A 22,454-nucleotide genomic window follows, 5' to 3' on the forward strand; every position below is an offset into this window, starting at 1 on the left:
GCCAGAGCACGCCAGTGCACGCCAGAGCACGCCAGTGCACGCCAGAGCAATTCAATGCACGCCAGAGCACGCCAGTGCAAGCCACAGCACGCAAGTGCACGCCAAAGCACGCCAGTGCACGCCAGAGCACGCCAGTGCACGCAAGAGCACGTCAATGCACGCCAGAGCACGCCAAAGCACGCCAGAGCACGCAAGTGCACGCCAGAGCACGCAAGTGCACGCCAAAGCACGTCAGAGCACGCCAGTGCACGCCAGTGCACGCCAGTGCACGCCAGTGCACGCCAGAGCACGCCAGAGCACGCCAGAGCACGCCAGTGAACGCCGGAGCAATTCAATGCACGCCAGAGCACGCCAATTCACACCAGAGCACGCCAGTGAACGCCAGAGCACGCCAATTGACACCAGAGCACGCCAGTGCACGCCAGAGCAATTCAATGCACGCCAGAGCACGCCAGAGCACGCCAGAGCAAGCCAGAGCACGCCAGTGCACGCCAGAGTACGCCAATTCACACCAGAACACGTCAATGCACACCAGAGCACGCCAGTGCACGCCAGAGCACGCCAGTGCACGCCAGAGCACGCCAGTGCACGCCAGTGCAATTCAATGCACGCCAGTGAACGCCAGTGCACGCCAATTCACACCAGAGCACGCCAGTGCACGCCAGAGCACGCCAGTGCACGCCAGAGTAAGACAATTTACGCCAGAGCCCGCCAGTGCACGCCAGAGCACGCCAGTGCACGCCAGAGCAATTCAATGCACGCCAGAGCACGCCAGTGCAAGCCAGAGCACGCAAGTGCACGCCAAAGCACGCCATTGCACGCCAGAGCAAGCCAGTGCACGCCAGTGCACGCCAGAGCAATTCAATGCACGCCAGAGCACGCCAGTGCAAGCCAGAGCACGCAAGAGCAAGTCAATGCACGCCAGTACACGCCAGAGCAAGCCAGAGCACGGCAGAGCACGCCAGAGCACTCCAGTGCTCGCCAGAGCACGGTAAAGCACAGCAGAGAACAGCTCAGCACTTGAAGTTGCTATAATATTTTTTTCACTTGTTAAAATCATTTTTTAATTACAGGATGTGTAAATCAATGTCCAAAACACCATTTCAAGTCTATTTAATCAATAAATCTATAGAGCAAATCATGAACAAAAAGTTTGAGAAAAACGCACATCACAGCACTTGAATTTTTAAAAATTATTCAAGCTATTTGAGTTCTATTGTCGGGTAGTGGATTTCTATTGTCAAGCACTTGAGTTCTGCATAGCAGAGCACGCCAGAGCACGACAGAGCACGCCAAAGCACGCCAGTGCAAGCCAAAGCACGCCAGTGCACGCCAGAGCACGCCAGTGCACGCCAATTCACACCAGAGCACGCCAGAGCACGCCAGAGCACGCCAGAGCACGCCAGTGCACGCCAGTGCACGCCAGAGCACGTCAATGCACGCCAGAGCAAGCCAGAGCACGCCAGAGCACGCCAGAGCACTCCAGTGCACGCCAGAGAACGCCAGTGCACGCCAGAGCACAGCAGTGCACGAAGAAGCACGTCAATGAACGCCAGAGCACGCAAGTGCACGCCAGAGCACGCCAGAGCACGCCAGTGCACGCCAGTGCACGCCAGTGCACGCCAGAGCACGCCAATTCACACCAGAGCACGCCAGTGCACGCCAGAGCACGCCAATTCACACCAGAGCACGCCAGTGCACGCCAGAGCACGCCAGTGCACGCCAGTGCACGCCAATTCACACCAGAGCACGCCAGTGCACGCCAGAGCCCGCCAGTGCACGCCAGAGCACGGTAGAGCACAGTAGAGAACAGCTCAGCACTTGAAGTTGCTATAATATTTTTTTAACTTGTTAAAACCATTTTTTAATTACAGGATGTGTAAATCAATGTCCAATACACCATTTCAAGTCTATTTAATCAAAAAATTTATAGAGCAAATCATGAACAAAAAGTTTGAGAAAAACGCACATCACAGCACTTGAATTTTAAAAAATTATTCAAGTTATTTGAGTTCTATTGTCGGGTAGTGGATTTCTATTGTCAAGCACTTGAATTCTGCATAGCAGAGCACGCCAGAGCACGACAGAGCACGCCAGTGCACGCAAGAGCACGTCAATGCACGCCAGAGCACGCCAGTGCACGCCAGAGCACGCCAGTGCACGCCAGAGCAAGCCAGAGCATGCCAGTGCACGCCAGTGCACGCCAATTCACACCAGAGCACGCCAGAGCACGCCAGTGCACGCCAGTGCACGTCAATTCACGCCAGAGCAAGCCAGAGCACGCCAGATTACGCCAGAGCACTTCAGTGCACGCCAGAGCACGGTAGAGCACAGCAGAGAACAGCTCAGCACTTGAAGTTGCTATAATATTTTTTTCACTTGTTTAAACCATTTTTTAATTACAGGATGTGTAAATCAATGTCCAATACACCATTTCAAGTCTATTTAATCAATAAATTTATAGAGCAAATCATGAACAAAAAGTTTGAGAAAAACGCACATCACAGCACTTGAATTTTTAAAAATTATTCAAGTTATTTGAGTTCTATTGTCGGGTAGTGGATTTCTATTGTCAAGCACTTGAGTTCTGCATAGCAGAGCATGCCAGAGCACGACAGAGCACGCCAGTGCACGCAAGAGCACGTCAAAGCACGCCAGAGCACGCCAGTGCACGCCAGAGCACGCCAGTGCACGCCAGAGCACGCCAATTCACACCAGAGTACGTCAATGCACGCCAGAGCATACCAGTGCACGCCAGAGCATGCCAGTGCACGCCAGAGCACGCCAGTGCACGCCAGAGCAATTCAATGCACGCCAGAGCACGCCAGAGCACGCCAGAGCACGCCAAAGCACGCCAGTGCACGCCAGAGCACGCAAGTGCACGCCAGTGCACGCCAATTCACACCAGAGCACGCCAGTGCACGCCAGAGCACACCAGAGCACGCCAGTGCACGCCAGAGCACGTCAATTTACGCCAGAGCACGCAAGTGCACGCCAGAGAACGCCAGTGCACGCCAGAGCACGCCAGTGCACGCCAGTGCACGCCAGAGCACGCAAATTCACACCAGAGAACGCCAGTGCACGCCAGAGCACGCCAATTCACACCAGAGCACGCCAGTGCACGCCAGAGCACGCCATAGCACGCCATAGCACGCCAGTGCACGCAGGAGTACGTCAATGCACGCCATAGCACGCCAATTCACACCAGAGCACGCCAGTGCACGCCAAAGCACGCCGGTGCACGCCAGAGCACGCCAGTGCACGCCAATTCACACCAGAGCAAGCCAGTGCACGCCAGAGCAAGTCAATGCACGCCAGTGCACGCCAGAGCACGCCAGTGCACGCCAGTGCACGCAAGAGCACGTCAATGCACGCCAAAGCATGCCAGTGCACGCCAGAGCACGCCAGTGCACGCCAGAGCATGCCAATTCACACCAGAGCACGCCAGAACACGCCATTGCACGCCAGATTACGCCAGTGCACGCCAGAGCACGCCAGTGCAGCCAGAGCAATTCAATGCACGCTAGAGCACAACAGTGCACGCCAGAGCACGCCAGTGCACGCCAGAGCACGCAAGCGCACGCCAAAGCACGCCAGTGCACGCCAGTGCACGCCAGTGCACGCCAGTGCACGCCAATTCACACCACAGCACGCCAGTGCACGCCAGAGAACGCCAGTGCACGCCAGAGCACGCCAGTGCACGCCAGAGCACGCCAGTGCACGCCAGAGCACGCCATAGCACGCCAGAGCACGCCAGTGCACGCCAGTGCACGCCAGTGCACGCCAGTGCACGCCAGTGCACACCAGTGCACGCCAGTGCACGCCAATTCACACCAGAGCATGCCAGTGCACGCCAGAGCACGCCAAAGCACGCCAGTGCACGCCAGTGCACGCCAGAGCAAGCCAGAGCACGCCAGAGCACGCCAGAGCACTCCAGTGCATGCCAGAGCACGGTAGAGCACAGCAGAGAACAGCTCAGCACTTGAAGTTGCTATAATATTTTTTTCACTTGTTTAAACCATTTTTTAATTACAGGATGTGTAAATCAATGTCCAATACACCATTTCAAGTCTATTTAATCAATAAATTTATAGAGCAAATCATGAACAAAAAGTTTGAGAAAAACGCACATCACAGCACTTGAATTTTTAAAAATTATTCAAGTTATTTGAGTTATATTGTCGGGTAGTGGATTTCTATTGTCAAGCACTTGAGTTCTGCATAGCAGAGCACGCCAGAGCACGACAGAGCACGCCAGTGCACGCAACAGCACGTCAAAGCACGCCAGAGCACGCCAGTGCACGCCAGAGCACGCCAGTGCACGCCAGAGCACGCCAATTCACACCAGAGCACGTCAATGCACGCCAGAGCATACCAGTGCACGCCAGAGCATGCCAGTGCACGCCAGAGCACGCCAGTGCACGCCAGAGCAATTCAATGCACGCAAGAGCACGCCAGAGCACGCCAAAGCACGCCAGTGCACGCCAGAGAACGCAAGTGCACGCCAGTGCACGCCAATTCACACCAGAGCACGCCAGTGCACGCCAGAGCACGCCATAGCACGCCATAGCACGCCAGTGCACGCAGGAGTACGTCAATGCACGCCATAGCACACCAATTCACACCAGAGCACGCCAGTGCACGCCAAAGCACGCCGGGGCACACCAGAGCACGCCAGTGCACGCCAATTCACACCAGAGCAAGCCAGTGCACGCCAGAGTAAGTCAATGCACGCCAGTGCACGCCAGAGCACGCCAGTGCACGCAAGAGCACGTCAATGCACGCCAGAGCATGCCAGTGCACGCCAGAGCACGCCAGTGCACGCCAGAGCACGCCAGTGCACGCCAGAGCATGCCAATTCACACCAGAGCACGCCAGAACACGCCATTGCACGCCAGATTACGCCAGTGCACGCCAGAGCACGCCAGTGCACGATAGAGCACGCCAGTGCAGCCAGAGCAATTCAATGCACGCCAGAGCACGCCAGTGCACGCCAGAGCACGCCAGTGCACGCCAGAGCACGCCAGTGCACGCCAGTGCACGCCAGTGCACGCCAGTGCACGCCAGAGCACGGCATAGCACGCCATAGCACGCCAGTGCACGCCAGTGCACGCCACTGCACGCCAGTGCACGCCACTGCACGCCAGTGCACGCCAGTGCACGCCAATTCACACCAGAGCACGCCAGTGCACGCCAGAGCACGCCAGAGCACGCCAAAGCACGCCAGTGCACGCCAGTGCAGGCCAGTGCACGCCAGAGCAAGCCAGAGCACGCCAGAGCACGCCAGAGCACTCCAGTGCACGCCAGAGCACGGTAGAGCACAGCAGAGAACAGATCAGCACTTGAAGTTGCTATAATATTTTTTTCACTTATTAAAACCGTTTTTTAATTACAGGATGTGTAAATCAATGTCCAATACACCATTTCAAGTCTATTTAATCAATAAATTTATAGAGCAAATCAGGAACAAAAAGTTTTAGAAAAACGCACATCACAGCACTTGAATTTTTAAAAATTATTCAAGTTATTTGAGTTCTATTGTCGGGTAGTAGATTTCTATTGTCAAGCACTTGAGTTCTGCATAGCAGAGCACGACAGAGCACGACAGAGCACGCCAGAGCACGCCAGTGCACGCCAGAGCACGCCAGTGCACGCCAGAGAACGCCAGTGCACGCCAGAGCACGCCAGTGCACGCACGAGCATGTCAATGCACGCCAGAGCACGCCAGTGCACGCCAGAGCAATTCAATGGACGCCAGAGCAAACCAATTCACACCAGAGCACGCCAATTCACACCAGAGCACGCCAGTGCACGCCAGAGCAAGTCAATGCACGCCAGAGCACGCCAGTGCACGCCAGAGCACGCCAGTGCACGCCAGAGCAATTCAATGCACGCCAGAGCACGCCAGAGCACGCCAAAGCCCGCCAGTGCACGCCAGAGCACGAAAGTGCACGCCAGTGCACGCCAATTCACACCAGAGCACGCCAGTGCACGCCAGAGCACACCAGAGCACGCCAGTGCACGCCAGAGCACGTCAATTTACGCCAGAGCACGCAAGTGCACGCCAGAGCACGCCAGTGCACGCCAGAGCACGCCAATTCACACCAGAGCACGCCAGTGCACGCCAGAGCACGCCAGTGCACGCCAGAGCACGCCAGTGCACGCCAGAGCACGCCAGTGCACGCCAGAGCACGCCAGTGCACGCCAGAGCACGCCATAGCACGCCAGAGCACGCCAGTGCACGCCAGTGCACGCCAGTGCACGCCAGTGCACGCCAGTGCACGCCAGTGCACGCCAATTCACACCAGAGCACGCCAGTGCACGCCAGAGCACGCCAAAGCACGCCAGTGCACGCCAGTGCACGCCAGAGCAAGCCAGAGCACGCCAGAGCACGCCAGAGCACTCCAGTGCATGCCAGAGCACGGTAGAGTTCAGCAGAGAACAGCTCAGCACTTGAAGTTGCTATAATATTTTTTTCACTTGTTTAAACCATTTTTTAATTACAGGATGTGTAAATCAATGTCCAATACAGCATTTCAAGTCTATTTAATCAATAAATTTATAGAGCAAATCATGAACAAAAAGTTTGAGAAAAACGCACATCACAGCAATTGAATTTTTAAAAATTATTCAAGGTATTTGAGTTCTATTGTCGTGTAGTGGATTTCTATTGTCAAGCACTTGAGTACTGCATAGCAGAGCACGCCAGAGCACGACAGAGCACGCCAATTCACACCAGAGCACGCCAGTGCACGCCAGAGCACGCCATTGCACGCAAGAGCACGTCAATGCACGCCAGAGCACGCCAGTGCACGCCAGAGCACGCAAGTGCACGCCAGTGCACGCCAATGCACGCCAATTCACACCAGAGCACGCCAGTGCACGCCAGAGCATGCCAGAGAACGCCAGTGAACGAAAAGAGCACGTCAATGCACGCCAAAGCAATCAATGGCACGCCAGAGCACGCCAGAGCACGCCAGTGCACACCAGAGCACGCCAGTGCACGCCAGTGCAATTGAATGCACGCCAGAGTACGCCAATTCACACCAGAGCACGCCAGTGCACGCCAGAGCACGCCAATTCTTACCAGAGCACGCCAGTGCACTCCAGAGTACGCCAGTGCACTCCAGAGCACGCTAGTGCACGCAAGAGCACGCCAGTGCACGCAAGAGCACGCAAGTGCACGCCAAAGCACGCCAGTGCACGCCAGAGCACGCTAGTGCACGCCAGTGTACGCCAATTCACACCAGAGCACGCCAGTGCACGCCAGAGCAAGTCAATGCACGCCAGAGCACGCCAGTGCACGCCAGTGCACGCCAGTGCACGTCAGAGCACGCCAAAGCACGCCAGAGCACGCCAGTGCACGCCAGGGCACGCCAGGGCACGCCAGAGCACGCCAGTGCACGCCAGTGCACGCCAGTGCACGCCAGAGCACGCCAGTGCACGCCAGAGCACGCCAGTGCACGCCAGAGCACGCCAGTGCACGCCAGAGCACGCCAATTCACAACAGAGCATGTCAATGCACGCCAGAGCAATTCAATGCACGCCAGAGCTCGCCATTGCACGCCAGAGCACTTCAATTCACACCAGAGCACGCCAGTGCACGCCAGAGCACGCCAGAGCACGCCAGAGCACGCCAGTGCACGCACGAGTACGTCAATGCACGCCAGAGCACGCCAATTCACACCATAGCACGCCAGTGCACGCCAGAGCACGCCAATTCACACCAGAGCACGCCAGAGCACGCCAGTGCACGCACGAGTACGTCAATGCACGCCAGAGCACGCCATTGCACGCCAGTGCACGCCAGAGCACGCCAATTCACACCAGAGCACGTCAATGCACGCCAGAGCACGCCAGTGCACGCCAGAGCACGCCAATTCACACCAGAGCACGCCAGAGCACGCCAGTGCACGCCAGAGCACGTCAATGCACGCCAGAGCAAGCCAGAGCACGCCAGAGCACGCCAATTCACACCAGAGCACGCCAGTGCACGCCAGTGCACGCCAGAGCACGTCAATGCACGCCAGAGCACGCCAGTGCACGCCAGAGCACGCCAGAGCACGCCAGTGCACGCCAGTGCAATACAATGCACGCCAGAGCACGCCAATTCACACCAGAGCACGCCAGTGCACGCCAGAGCACGCCAATTCACACCAGAGCACGCCAGTGCACGCCAGAGCACGCCAGTGCACGCAAGAGCACGTAAATGCACGCCAGAGCACGCCAGTGCACGCCAGAGCTCGCCAGTGCACGCCAGAGCACGCCAGTGCACGCCAGAGCACGCCAGTGCACGCCAGTGCACGCCAGTGCACGCCAGTGCACGCCAGAGCAATTCAATGCACGCCAGAGCACGCCAGTGCACGCCAGAGCAATTCAATGCACGCCAGAGCACGCCAGTGCACGCCAGAGCACGCCAAAGCACGCCAGAACACGCCAGTGCACGCCAGGGCACGCCAGGGCACGCCAGAGCACGCCAGTGCACGCCAGAGCACGCCAATTCACACCAGAGCACGTCAATGCACGCCAGAGTACCCCAGTGCACGCCAGAGCACGCCAATTCACGCCAGAGCACGCCAATTCACACCACAGCACGCCAGAGCACGCAAGTGCACGCCAGAGCACGTCAATGCACGCCAGAGCACGCCAGTGCACGCCAGAGCACGCCAGTGCACGCCAGAGCACGCCAGTGCACGCCAGAGCACGCCAGTGCACACCAGAGCACGCCAGTGCACGCCAGAGAACGCCAGTGCACGCCAGAGCAATTTTAATGCACGCCAGAGCACGCCAGTGCACGCCAGAGCACGCCAGAGCACGCCAGAGCACTTCAGTGCACGCCAGAGCACGGTAGAGCACAGCAGAGAACAGCTAAGCACTTGAAGTTGCTATAATATTTTTTTCACTTGTTAAAATCATTTTTTAATTACAGGATGTGTAAATCAATGTCCAATACACCATTTCAAGTCTATTTAATCAATAAATTTATAGAGCAAATCATAAACAAAAAGTTTGAGAAAAACGCACATCATAGCACTTGAATTTTTGAAAATTATCCAAGTTATTTGAGTTCTATTTTCGGGTAGTGGATTTCTATTGTCAAGCACTTGAGTTCTGCATAGCAGAGCACGCCAGAGCACGCCAGAGCACGCCAGTGCACGCCAGAGCACGTCAATGCACGCCAGAGCACGAAAGTGCACGCCAGAGCACGCAAGTGCACGCCAGACAATCCCAGTGCACGCCAGTGCACGCACGAGCACGTAAATGCACGCCAGAGCACGCAAGTGCACGCCAGAGCACTCCAGTGCACGCCAGAGCACGCCAGTGCACGCCAGAGCACGCCAGTGCACGCCAGAGCACGCCAGTGCACGCCAGAGCACGCCAGTGCACGCCTGAGCACGCCAGAGCACACCAGAGCACACCAGGGCACGCACGGGTACGTCAATGCACGCCAGTGCACGCCAGAGCACGCCAGAGCACGCCAGAGCACGCCAGTGCACGCCAGTGCACGCCAGAGCACGCCAGAGCACCCCAATTCACACCAGAGCACTTCAATGCACGCCAGAGCACGCCAGAGCACGCCAGAGCACGCCAATTCACACCAGAGCACGCCAGAGCACGCCAGTGCACGCCAGAGCACGTCAATGCACGCCAGAGCACGCCAATTCACACCAGAGCACGCCAGTGCACGCCAGAGCACGCCAATTCACACCAGAGCACGCCAGAGCACGCCAGAGCACGCCAGTGCACGCCAGAGCACGTCAATGCACGCCAGAGCACGCCAGTACACGCCAGAGCACTCCAGTGCACGCCAAAGCACGCCAGAGCACGCCAGTGCACGCCAGAGCAATTCAATGCACGCCAGAGCTCGCCATTGCACGCCAGAGCACAACAATTCACACCAGAGCACGCCAGTGCACGCCAGAGCACGCCAGAGCACGCCAGTCCACGAACGAGTACGTCAATGCACGCCAGAGCACGCCAGTTAACGCCAGAGAACGCCAGTGCTAGCCAGAGCACGCCAATTCACACCAGAGCACGTCAATGCACGCCAGAGCACGCCAGTGCACACCAGAGCACGCCAATTCACACCAGAGCACGCCAGTGCACGCCAGAGCACGCTAGTGCACGCCTGAGCACGTTAATGCACGCCAGAGCACGCCAATTCACTCCAGAGCACGTCAATGCACGCCAGAGCACGACAGTGCACGACAGAGCATGCCAGTGCACGCCAGAGCACGCCAGTGCACGCCAGAGCACGCCAATTCACACCAGAGCACGTCAATGCACGCCAGAGCACGCCAGTGCACGCCAGAGCACGCCAATTCACACCAGAGCACGCCAGAGCACGCCAGAGCACGCCAGTGCACGCCAGAGCACGTCAATGCACGCCAGAGCACGTCAATTCAGACCAGAGCACGCCAGTGCACGCCAGAGCACGTCAATGCACGCCAATTCACACCAGAGCACGCCAGTGCACGCCAAAGCACGCCAGTGTACGCCAGAGCAAGTCAATGCACGCCAGAGCACGCTTATTCACACCAGAGCACGCCAGTGCACGCCAGAGCACGCCAGTGCACGCCAGAGCACGCCAGTGCACGCCAGAGCACGCCAGTGCACGCCAGACCATACCAATTCACACCAGAGCACGCCAGAACACGCCATTGCACGCCAGAGCACGCCAGTGCATGCCAGTGCACGCCAGAGCACGCCAGTGCACGATAGAGCACGCCAGTGCAGCCAGAGCAATTCAATGCACGCCAGAGCACGCCAGTGCACGCCAGAGCACGCCAGTGCACGCCAGAGCAATTCAATGCAAGCCAGAGCACGCCAGTGCACGCCAGTGCACGCCAATTCACACCAGAGCACGCCAGTGCACGCCAGTGCACGCACGAGCACGTCAATGCACGCCAGAGCATGCCAGTGCACGCCAGAGCACGCCAGTGCACGCCAGAGCACGCCAGTGCACGCCAGAGCACGCCAGTGCACGCCAGAGCACGCCAGTGCACGCCAGAGCACGCCAGTGCACGCCAGAGCACGCTACTGCACGCCAGAGCAAGTCAATGCACGCCAGAGCAAGCTAATTCACACCAGAGCACGCCAGTTCACGCCAGAGCACGCCAATTCAGACCAGAGCACGCCAGTGCACGCAAGAGCACGCCAGTGCACGCAAGAGCACGCCAGTGCACGCAAGAGCACGTCAATGCACGCCAGAGCACGCCACTGCACGCCAGAGCACGCAAGTGCACGCCAAAGCACGCCGGTGCACGCCAGAGCACGCCAGTGCACGCCAGAGCACGCCAGTGCACGCCAGTGCACTCCAATTCACACCAGAGCACGCCATTGCATGCCAGAGCACGCCAGTGCACGCCAGAACAAGTCAATGCACGCAGGAGCACGCCAGTGCACGCCAGAGCACGCCAGTGCACGCCAGAGCAATTCAATGCACGCCAAAGCACGCCAGTGCACGCCAGAGCACGCCAGTGCACGCCAATTCACACCAGAGCACACTAGTGCACGACAGTGCACGCCAGAGCACGCCAATTCACAGCAGAGCACGCCAGTGCACGCCAGAGCACGCCAATTCACACCAGAGCACGCCAGTGCACGCAAGAGCACGTCAATGCGCGCCAGAGCACGCCAGTGCACGCCAGAGCACGCCAGTGCACGCCAATTCACACCAGAGCACGCCAGTGCACGCCAGAGCACACCAGAGCACGCCAGTGCACGCCAGAGCACGGTAGAGCACAGCAGAGCACGCCAGTGCACGCACGAGCACGTCAATGCACGCCAGATTATAACAGTTCACGCCAGAGCACGCCAGTTCACGCCAGAGCACGCTAATTCACACCAGAGCACACTAGTGCACGCCAGTGCACGCCAGAGCACGCCAATTCACACCAGAGCACGCCAGTGCACGCCAGAGCACGCCAATTCACACCAGAGCACGCCAGTGCTCGCAAGAGCACGTCAATGCGCGCCAGAGCACGCCAGTGCACGCACGAGCACGTCAATGCACGCCAGAGCATAACAGTGGACGCCAGTGCACGCCAGAGCACGCCAGAGCACACCAGAGCACGCCAGTGCACGCCGGTGCACGCCAGTGCACGCCAGTGCACGCCAGAGCACGTCAATGCACGCCAGAGCAAGCCAGAGCACGCCATAGCACGCCAGAGCACTTCACTGCACGCCAGAGCACAGCAGAGAACAGCTCAGCACTTGCCAATTCACACCAGAGCACGCCAGTGCACGCCAGTGCACGCACGAGCACGTCAATGCACGCCAGTGCACGCCAGAGCACGCCAGAGCACGCCAGAGCACGCCAGTGCACGCCAGATCAAGTCAATGCACGCCAGAGCACGCCAGTGCACGCCAGAGCACGCACGAGCACGTCAATGCACGCCAGTGCACGCCAGAGCACGCCAGAGCACGCCAGAGCACGCCAGTGCACGCCAGATCAAGTCAATGCACGCCAGAGCACGCCAGTGCACGCCAGAGCACGCCAGTGCACGCCAGAGCAATTCAATGCACGCCAGAGCACGCCAGTGCACGCCAGTGCACGCCAATTCACACCAGAGCACGCCAGTGCACGCCAGTGCACGCACGAGCACGTCAATGCACGCCAGAGCATGCCAGTGCACGCCAGAGCACGCCAGTGCACGCCAGTGCACGCCAGTGCACGCCAGTGCACGCCAGTGCACGCCAGTGCACGAGAGATTACGCCAATTCACACCAGAGCACGTCAATGCACGCCAGAGGACGCCAGTGCACGCCAGAGCATGCCAGTGCACGCACGAGCACGTCAATGCACGCCAGAGCATGGTAGTGCACGCCAGATCACGCCAGTGCACGCCAGAGCACGCTAATTCACACCAGAGCACGTAAATGCACGCCAGAGCACTTCAGTGCACGCCAGAGCACGCCAGTGCACGCCAATTCACACCAGAGCACGCCAGTGCACGCCAGTGCACGCCAGTGCACGCCAGTGCATGCCAGAGCAAGTCAATGCACGCCAGAGCACGCCAATTCACACCAGAGCACGCCAGTGCACGCCAGTGCACGCCAGTGCACGCCAGTGCACGCCAATTCACACCAAAGCACGCCAGTGCACGCCAGAGCACGCCAGTGCACGCCAGAGCAAGTCAATGCACGACAGAGAAAGCCAGTGTACGCCAGAGTACGCCAGTGCACGCCAGAGCAATTCAATGCACGCCAGAGCACGCCAGTTTACGCCAGAGCACGCCAAAGCACGCCAGTGCACGCCAGAGCACGCCATTGCACGCCAATTCAAACCAGAGCACGCCAGTGCACGCCAGAGCACGCCAGAGCACACCAGAGCACGCCAGTGCACGCCGGTGCACGCCAGTGCACGCCAGTGCACGCCAGAGCACGTCAATGCACGCCAGAGCAAGCCAGAGCACGCCATAGCACGCCAGAGCACTTCACTGCACGCCAGAGCACAGCAGAGAACAGCTCAGCACTTGAAGTTGCTATAATATTTGTTTCACTTGTTAAAATCATTTTTTAATTACAGGATCTGTAAATCAATGTCCAATACACCATTTCAAGTCTATTTAATCAATAAATTTATAGAGCAAATCATGAACAAAAAGTTTGAGAAAAACGCACATCACAGCAATTGAATTTTTAAAAATTATTCAAGGTATTTGAGTTCTATTGTCGTGTAGTGGATTTCTATTGTCAAGCACTTGAGTACTGCATAGCAGAGCACGCCAGAGCACGACAGAGCACGCCAATTCACACCAGAGCACGCCAGTGCACGCCAGAGCACGCCATTGCACGCAAGAGCACGTCAATGCACGCCAGAGCACGCCAGTGCACGCCAGAGCACGCAAGTGCACGCCAGTGCACGCCAATGCACGCCAATTCACACCAGAGCACGCCAGTGCACGCCAGAGCATGCCAGAGAACGCCAGTGAACGAAAAGAGCACGTCAATGCACGCCAAAGCAATCAATGGCACGCCAGAGCACGCCAGAGCACGGCAGTGCACACCAGAGCACGCCAGTGCACGCCAGTGCAATTGAATGCACGCCAGAGTACGCCAATTCACACCAGAGCACGCCAGTGCACTCCAGAGTACGCCAGTGCACTCCAGAGCACGCCAGTGCACGCAAGAGCACGCCAGTGCACGCAAGAGCAGGCCAGTGCACGCAAGAGCACGCAAGTGCACGCCAAAGCACGCCAGTGCACGCCAGAGCACGCTAGTGCACGCCAGTGTACGCCAATTCACACCAGAGCACGCCAGTGCACGCCAGAGCAAGTCAATGCACGCCAGAGCACGCCAGTGCACGCGAGAGCACGCCAGTGCACGCCAGTGCACGTCAGAGCACGCCAAAGCACGCCAGAGCACGCCAGTGCACGCAAGGGCACGCCAGGGCACGCCAGAGCACGCCAGTGCACGCCAGAGCACGCCAGTGCACGCCAGAGCACGCCAGTGCACGCCAGAGCACGCCAGTGCACGCCAGAGCACGCCAGTGCACGCCAGAGCACGCCAGTGCACGCCAGAGCACGCCAGTGCACGCCAGAGCACGCCAATTCACAACAGAGCATGTCAATGCACGCCAGAGCAATTCAATGCACGCCAGAGCTCGCCATTGCACGCCAGAGCACTTCGATTCACACCAGAGCACGCCAGTGCACGCCAGAGCACGCCAGAGCACGCCAGAGCACGCCAGTGCACGCACGAGTACGTCAATGCACGCCAGAGCACGCCAATTCACACCATAGCACGCCAGTGCACGCCAGAGCACGCCAATTCACACGAGAGCACGCCAGAGCACGCCAGTGCACGCACGAGTACGTCAATGCACGCCAGAGCACGCCATTGCACGCCAGTGCACGCCAGAGCACGCCAATTCACACCAGAGCACGTCAATGCACGCCAGAGCACGCCAGTGCACGCCAGAGCACGCCAATTCACACCAGAGCACGCCAGAGCACGCCAGTGCACGCCAGAGCACGTCAATGCACGCCAGAGCAAGCCAGAGCACGCCAGAGCACGCCAGTGCACGCCAGTGCACGCCAATTCACACCAGAGCACGCCAGTGCACGCCAGTGCACGCCAGAGCACGTCAATGCACACCAGAGCACGCCAGTGCACGCCAGAGCACGCCAGAGCACGCCAGTGCACGCCAGTGCAATACAATGCACGCCAGAGCACGCCAATTCACACCAGAGCACGCCAGTGCACGCCAGAGCACGCCAATTCACACCAGAGCACGCCAGTGCACGCCAGAGCACGCCAGTGCACGCAAGATCACGTAAATGCACGCCAGAGCACGCCAGTGCACGCCAGAGCACGCCAGTGCACGCCAGAGCACGCCAGTGCACGCCAGTGCACGCCATTGCACGCCAGTGCACGCCAGTGCACGCCAGTGCACGCCAGTGCACGCCAGAGCAATTCAATGCACGCCAGAGCACGCCAGTGCACGCCAGAGCAATTCAATGCACGCCAGAGCACGCCAGTGCACGCCAGAGCACGCCAAAGCACGCCAGAGCACGCCAGTGCACGCCAGGGCACGCCAGGGCACGCCAGAGCACGCCAGTGCACGCCAGAGCACGCCAATTCACACCAGAGCACGTCAATGCACGCCAGAGTACCCCAGTGCACGCCAGAGCACGCCAATTCACGCCAGAGCACGCCAATTCACACCACAGTACGCCAGAGCACGCAAGTGCACGCCAGAGCACGTCAATGCACGCCAGAGCACGCCAGTGCACGCCAGAGCACGCCAGTGCACGCCAGAGCACGCCTGTGCACGCCAGAGCACGCCAGTGCACGCCAGAGCACGCCAGTGCACGCCAGAGAACGCCAGTGCACGCCAAAGCAATTCAATGCACGCCAGAGCACGCCAGTGCACGCCAGAGCACGCCAGAGCACGCCAGAGCACTTCAGTGCACGCCAGAGCACGGTAGAGCACAGCAGAGAACAGCTAAGCACTTGAAGTTGCTATAATATTTTTTTCACTTGTTAAAATCATTTTTTAATTACAGGATGTGTAAATCAATGTCCAATACACCATTTCAAGTCTATTTAATCAATAAATTTATAGAGCAAATCATGAACAAAAAGTTTGAGAAAAACGCACATCATAGCACTTGAATTTTTGAAAATTATTCAAGTTATTTGAGTTCTATTTTCGGGTAGTGGATTTCTATTGTCAAGCACTTGAGTTCTGCATAGCAGAGCACGCCAGAGCACGCCAGAGCACGCCAGTGCACGCCAGAGCACGTCAATGCACGCCAGAGCACGAAAGTGCACGCCAGAGCACGCAAGTGCACGCCAGACAATCCCAGTGCACGCCAGTGCACGCACGAGCACGTAAATGCACGCCAGAGCACGCAAGTGCACGCCAGAGCACGCAAGTGCACGCCAGAGCACTCCAGTGCACGCCAGAGCACGCCAGTGCACGCCAGAGCACGCCAGTGCACGCCAGAGCACGCCAGTGCACGCCAGAGCACGCCAGTGCACGCCAGAGCATGTTAATTCACACCAGAGCACGCCAGTGCACGCCAGAGCACGCCAATTCACACGAGAGCACGCCAGTGCACGCCAGAGCACGCCAGAGCACGCCAGAGCACACCAGGGCACGCACGGGTACGTCAATGCACGCCAGTGCACGCCAGAGCACGCCAGAGCACGCCAGAGCACGCCAGTGCACGCCAGTGCACGCCAGAGCAATTCAATGCACGCCAGAGCACGCCAGTGCACGCCAGAGCAATTCAATGCACGCCAGAGCACGCCAGTGCACGCCAGAGCACGCCAAAGCACGCCAGAGCACGCCAGTGCACGCCAGGGCACGCCAGGGCACGCCAGAGCACGCCAGTGCACGCCAGAGCACGCCAATTCACACCAGAGCACGTCAATGCACGCCAGAGTACCCCAGTGCACGCCAGAGCACGCCAATTCACGCCAGAGCACGCCAATTCACACCACAGTACGCCAGAGCACGCAAGTGCACGCCAGAGCACGTCAATGCACGCCAGAGCACGCCAGTGCACGCCAGAGCACGCCAGTGCACGCCAGAGCACGCCTGTGCACGCCAGAGCACGCCAGTGCACGCCAGAGCACGCCAGTGCACGCCAGAGAACGCCAGTGCACGCCAAAGCAATTCAATGCACGCCAGAGCACGCCAGTGCACGCCAGAGCACGCCAGAGCACGCCAGAGCACTTCAGTGCACGCCAGAGCACGGTAGAGCACAGCAGAGAACAGCTAAGCACTTGAAGTTGCTATAATATTTTTTTCACTTGTTAAAATCATTTTTTAATTACAGGATGTGTAAATCAATGTCCAATACACCATTTCAAGTCTATTTAATCAATAAATTTATAGAGCAAATCATGAACAAAAAGTTTGAGAAAAACGCACATCATAGCACTTGAATTTTTGAAAATTATTCAAGTTATTTGAGTTCTATTTTCGGGTAGTGGATTTCTATTGTCAAGCACTTGAGTTCTGCATAGCAGAGCACGCCAGAGCACGCCAGAGCACGCCAGTGCACGCCAGAGCACGTCAATGCACGCCAGAGCACGAAAGTGCACGCCAGAGCACGCAAGTGCACGCCAGACAATCCCAGTGCACGCCAGTGCACGCACGAGCACGTAAATGCACGCCAGAGCACGCAAGTGCACGCCAGAGCACGCAAGTGCACGCCAGAGCACTCCAGTGCACGCCAGAGCACGCCAGTGCACGCCAGAGCACGCCAGTGCACGCCAGAGCACGCCAGTGCACGCCAGAGCACGCCAGTGCACGCCAGAGCATGTTAATTCACACCAGAGCACGCCAGTGCACGCCAGAGCACGCCAATTCACACGAGAGCACGCCAGTGCACGCCAGAGCACGCCAGAGCACGCCAGAGCACACCAGGGCACGCACGGGTACGTCAATGCACGCCAGTGCACGCCAGAGCACGCCAGAGCACGCCAGAGCACGCCAGTGCACGCCAGTGCACGCCAGAGCACGCCAGAGCACCCCAATTCACACCAGAGCACTTCAATGCACGCCAGAGCACGCCAGTGCACGCCAGAGCACGCCAATTCACACCAGAGCACGCCAGAGCACGCCAGTGCACGCCAGAGCACGTCAATGCACGCCAGAGCACGCCAATTCACACCAGAGCACGCCAGTGCACGCCAGAGCACGCCAATTCACACCAGAGCACGCCAGAGCACGCCAGAGCACGCCAGTGCACGCCAGAGCACGTCAATGCACGCCAGAGCACGCCAGTACCTGCCAGAGCACTCCAGTGCACGCCAAAGCACGCCAGAGCACGCCAGTGCACGCCAGAGCAATTCAATGCACGCCAGAGCTCGCCATTGCACGCCAGAGCACAACAATTCACACCAGAGCACGCCAGTGCACGCCAGAGCACGCCAGAGCACGCCAGTCCACGAACGAGTACGTCAATGCACGCCAGAGCACGCCAGTTAACGCCAGAGAACGCCAGTGCTAGCCAGAGCACGCCAATTCACACCAGAGCACGTCAATGCACGCCAGAGCACGCCAGTGCACACCAGAGCACGCCAATTCACACCAGAGCACGCCAGTGCACGCCAGAGCACGCCAGTGCACGCCTGAGCACGTTAATGCACGCCAGAGCACGCCAATTCACTCCAGAGCACGTCAATGCACGCCAGAGCACGACAGTGCACGACAGAGCATGCCAGTGCACGCCAGAGCACGCCAGTGCACGCCAGAGCACGCCAATTCACACCAGAGCACGTCAATGCACGCCAGAGCACGCCAGTGCACGCCAGAGCACGCCAATTCACACCAGAGCACGCCAGAGCACGCCAGAGCACGCCAGTGCACGCCAGAGCACGTCAATGCACGCCAGAGCACGTCAATTCACACCAGAGCACGCCAGTGCACGCCAGAGCACGTCAATGCACGCCAATTCACACCAGAGCACGCCAGTGCACGCCAAAGCACGCCAGTGTACGCCAGAGCAAGTCAATGCACGCCAGAGCACGCTTATTCACACCAGAGCACGCCAGTGCACGCCAGAGCACGCCAGTGCACGCCAGAGCACGCCAGTGCACGCCAGAGCACGCCAGTGCACGCCAGAGCATGCCAATTCACACCAGAGCACGCCAGAACACGCCATTGCACGCCAGAGCACGCCAGTGCATGCCAGTGCACGCCAGAGCACGCCAGTGCACGATAGAGCACGCCAGTGCAGCCAGAGCAATTCAATGCACGCCAGAGCACGCCAGTGCACGCCAGAGCACGCCAGTGCACGCCAGAGCACGCAAGCGCACGCCAGTGCACGCAAGAGCAATTCAATGCACGCCAGAGCACGCCAGTGCACGCCAGTGCACGCCAATTCACACCAGAGCACGCCAGTGCACGCCAGTGCACGCACGAGCACGTCAATGCACGCCAGAGCATGCCAGTGCACGCCAGAGCACGCCAGTGCACGCCAGAGCACGCCAGTGCACGCCAGAGCACGCCAGTGCACGCCAGAGCACGCCAGTGCACGCCAGAGCAATTCAATGCACGCCAGAGCACGCCAATTCACACCAGAGCACTCCAGTGCACACCAAAGCACGCCAGTGCACGCCAGAGCAAGTCAATGCACGCCAGAGCAAGCTAATTCACACCAGAGCACGCCAGTTCACGCCAGAGCACGCCAATTCAGACCAGAGCACGCCAGTGCACGCCAGAGCACGCCAGTGCACGCAAGAGCACGTCAATGCACGCCAGAGCACGCCACTGCACGCCAGAGCACGCAAGTGCACGCCAAAGCACGCCGGTGCACGCCAGAGCACGCCAGTGCACGCCAGAGCACGCCAGTGCACGCCAGTGCACTCCAATTCACACCAGAGCACGCCATTGCACGCCAGAGCACGCCAGTGCACGCCAGAACAAGTCAATGCACGCAGGAGCACGCCAGTGCACGCCAGAGCACGCCAGTGCACGCCAGAGCAATTCAATGCACGCCAGAACACGCAAGTGCACGCCAAAGCACGCCAGTGCACGCCAGAGCACGCCAGTGCACGCCAATTCACACCAGAGCACACTAGTGCACGCCAGTGCACGCCAGAGCACGCCAATTCACAGCAGAGCACGCCAGTGCACGCCAGAGCACGCCAATTCACACCAGAGCACGCCAGTGCACGCAAGAGCACGTCAATGCGCGCCAGAGCACGCCAGTGCACGCCAGAGCACGCCAGTGCACGCCAATTCACACCAGAGCACGCCAGTGCACGCCAGAGCACGCCAGAGCACGCCAGTGCACGCCAGAGCACGGTAGAGCACAGCAGAGCACGCCAGTGCACGCACGAGCACGTCAATGCACGCCAGATTATAACAGTTCACGCCAGAGCACGCCAGTTCACGCCAGAGCACGCTAATTCACACCAGAGCACACTAGTGCACGCCAGTGCACGCCAGAGCACGCCAATTCACACCAGAGCACGCCAGTGCACGCCAGAGCACGCCAATTCACACCAGAGCACGCCAGTGCACGCAAGAGCACATCAATGCGCGCCAGAGCACGCTAGTGCACGCACGAGCACGTCAATGCACGCCAGAGCATAACAGTGGACGCCAGTGCACGCCAGAGCACGTCAATGCACGCCAGAGCACGACAGTGCACGAAAGAGCTCGCCAGTGCACGCCAGAGCACGCCAGTGCACGCCAGAGCATGCCAATTCACACCAGAGCACGCCAGAACACGCCATTGCACGCCAGAGCACGCCAGTGCATGCCAGTGCACGCCAGAGCACGCCAGTGCACGATAGAGCACGCCAGTGCAGCCAGAGCAATTCAATGCACGCCAGAGCACGCCAGTGCACGCCAGAGCACGCCAGTGCACGCCAGAGCACGCAAGCGCACGCCAAAGCACGCCAGTGCACGCCAATTCACACCAGAGCACGCCAGTGCACGCCAGAGCACGCCAGTGCACGCCAGAGCACGTCAATGCACGCCAGAGCAAGCCAGAGCACGCCAGAGCACGCCAGAGCACGCCAGTGCACGCCAGAGCACGCCAGTGCACGCCAGTACACGCCAATTCACACCAGAGCACGCCAGTGCACGCCAGAGCACGCCAGAGCACGCCAGAGCACGCCAGTGCACGCCAGAGCAAGTCAATGCACGCCAGAGCACGCCAGTGCACGCAAGAGCACGCCAGTGCACGCCAGAGCAATTCAATGCACGCCAGAGCACGCCAGTGCACGCCAGTGCACGCCAATTCACACCAGAGCACGCCAGTGCACGCCAGTGCACGCACGAGCACGTCAATGCACGCCAGAGCATGCCAGTGCACGCCAGAGCACGCCAGTGCACGCCAGAGCACGCCAGTGCACGCCAGAGCTATTCAATGCACGCCAGAGCACGCCAATTCACACCAGAGCACTCCAGTGCACACCAAAGCACGCCAGTGCACGCCAGAGTAAGTCAATGCACGCCAGAGCACGCCAATTCACACCAGAGCACGCAAGTGCACGCCAGAGCACGCTAATTCACACCAAAGCACGCCAGTGCACGCCAGAGCACGCTACTGCACGCCAGAGCAAGTCAATGCACGCCAGAGCAAGCTAATTCACACCAGAGCAGGCCAGTTCACGCCAGAGCACGCCAATTCAGACCAGAGCACGCCAGTGCACGCCAGAGCACGCCAGTGCACGCAAGAGCACGTCAATGCACGCCAGAGCACGCCACTGCACGCCAGAGCACGCAAGTGCACGCCAAAGCACGCCGGTGCACGCCAGAGCACGCCAGTGCACGCCAGAGCACGCCAGTGCACGCCAGTGCACTCCAATTCACACCAGAGCACGCCATTGCACGCCAGAGCACGCCAGTGCACGCCAGAACAAGTCAATGCACGCAGGAGCACGCCAGTGCACGCCAGAGCACGCCAGTGCACGCCAGAGCAATTCAATGCACGCCAAAGCACGCAAGTGCACGCCAAAGCACGCCAGTGCACGCCAGAGCACACCAGTGCACGCCAATTCACACCAGAGAACACTAGTGCACGCCAGAGCACGCCAATTCACAGCAGAGCACGCCAGTGCACGCCAGAGCACGCCAATTCACACCAGAGCACGCCAGTGCACGCAAGAGCACGTCAATGCACGCCAGAGCACGCCAGTGCACGCCAGTGCACGCCAGTAAACGCCAGTGCACGCCAGTGCACGCCAGTGCACGCCAATTTTTACCAGAGCACGCCAGTGCACGCCAGAGCACGCCAGAGCACGCCAGTGCACGCCAGAGCACGGTAGAGCACAGCAGAGCACGCCAGTGCACGCACGAGCACGTCAATGCATGCCAGAGCATAACAGTTCACGCCAGAGCACGCCAGTTCACGCCAGAGCACGCTAATTCACACCAGAGCACACTAGTGCACGCCAGTGCACGCCAGAGCACGCCAATTCACACCAGAGCACGCCAGTGCACGCCAGAGCACTCCAATTCACACCAGAGCACGCCA

Source organism: Daphnia pulicaria, chromosome 1, assembly GCF_021234035.1.
Source record: "Daphnia pulicaria isolate SC F1-1A chromosome 1, SC_F0-13Bv2, whole genome shotgun sequence".
Lineage (NCBI taxonomy): Eukaryota > Metazoa > Arthropoda > Branchiopoda > Diplostraca > Daphniidae > Daphnia > Daphnia pulicaria.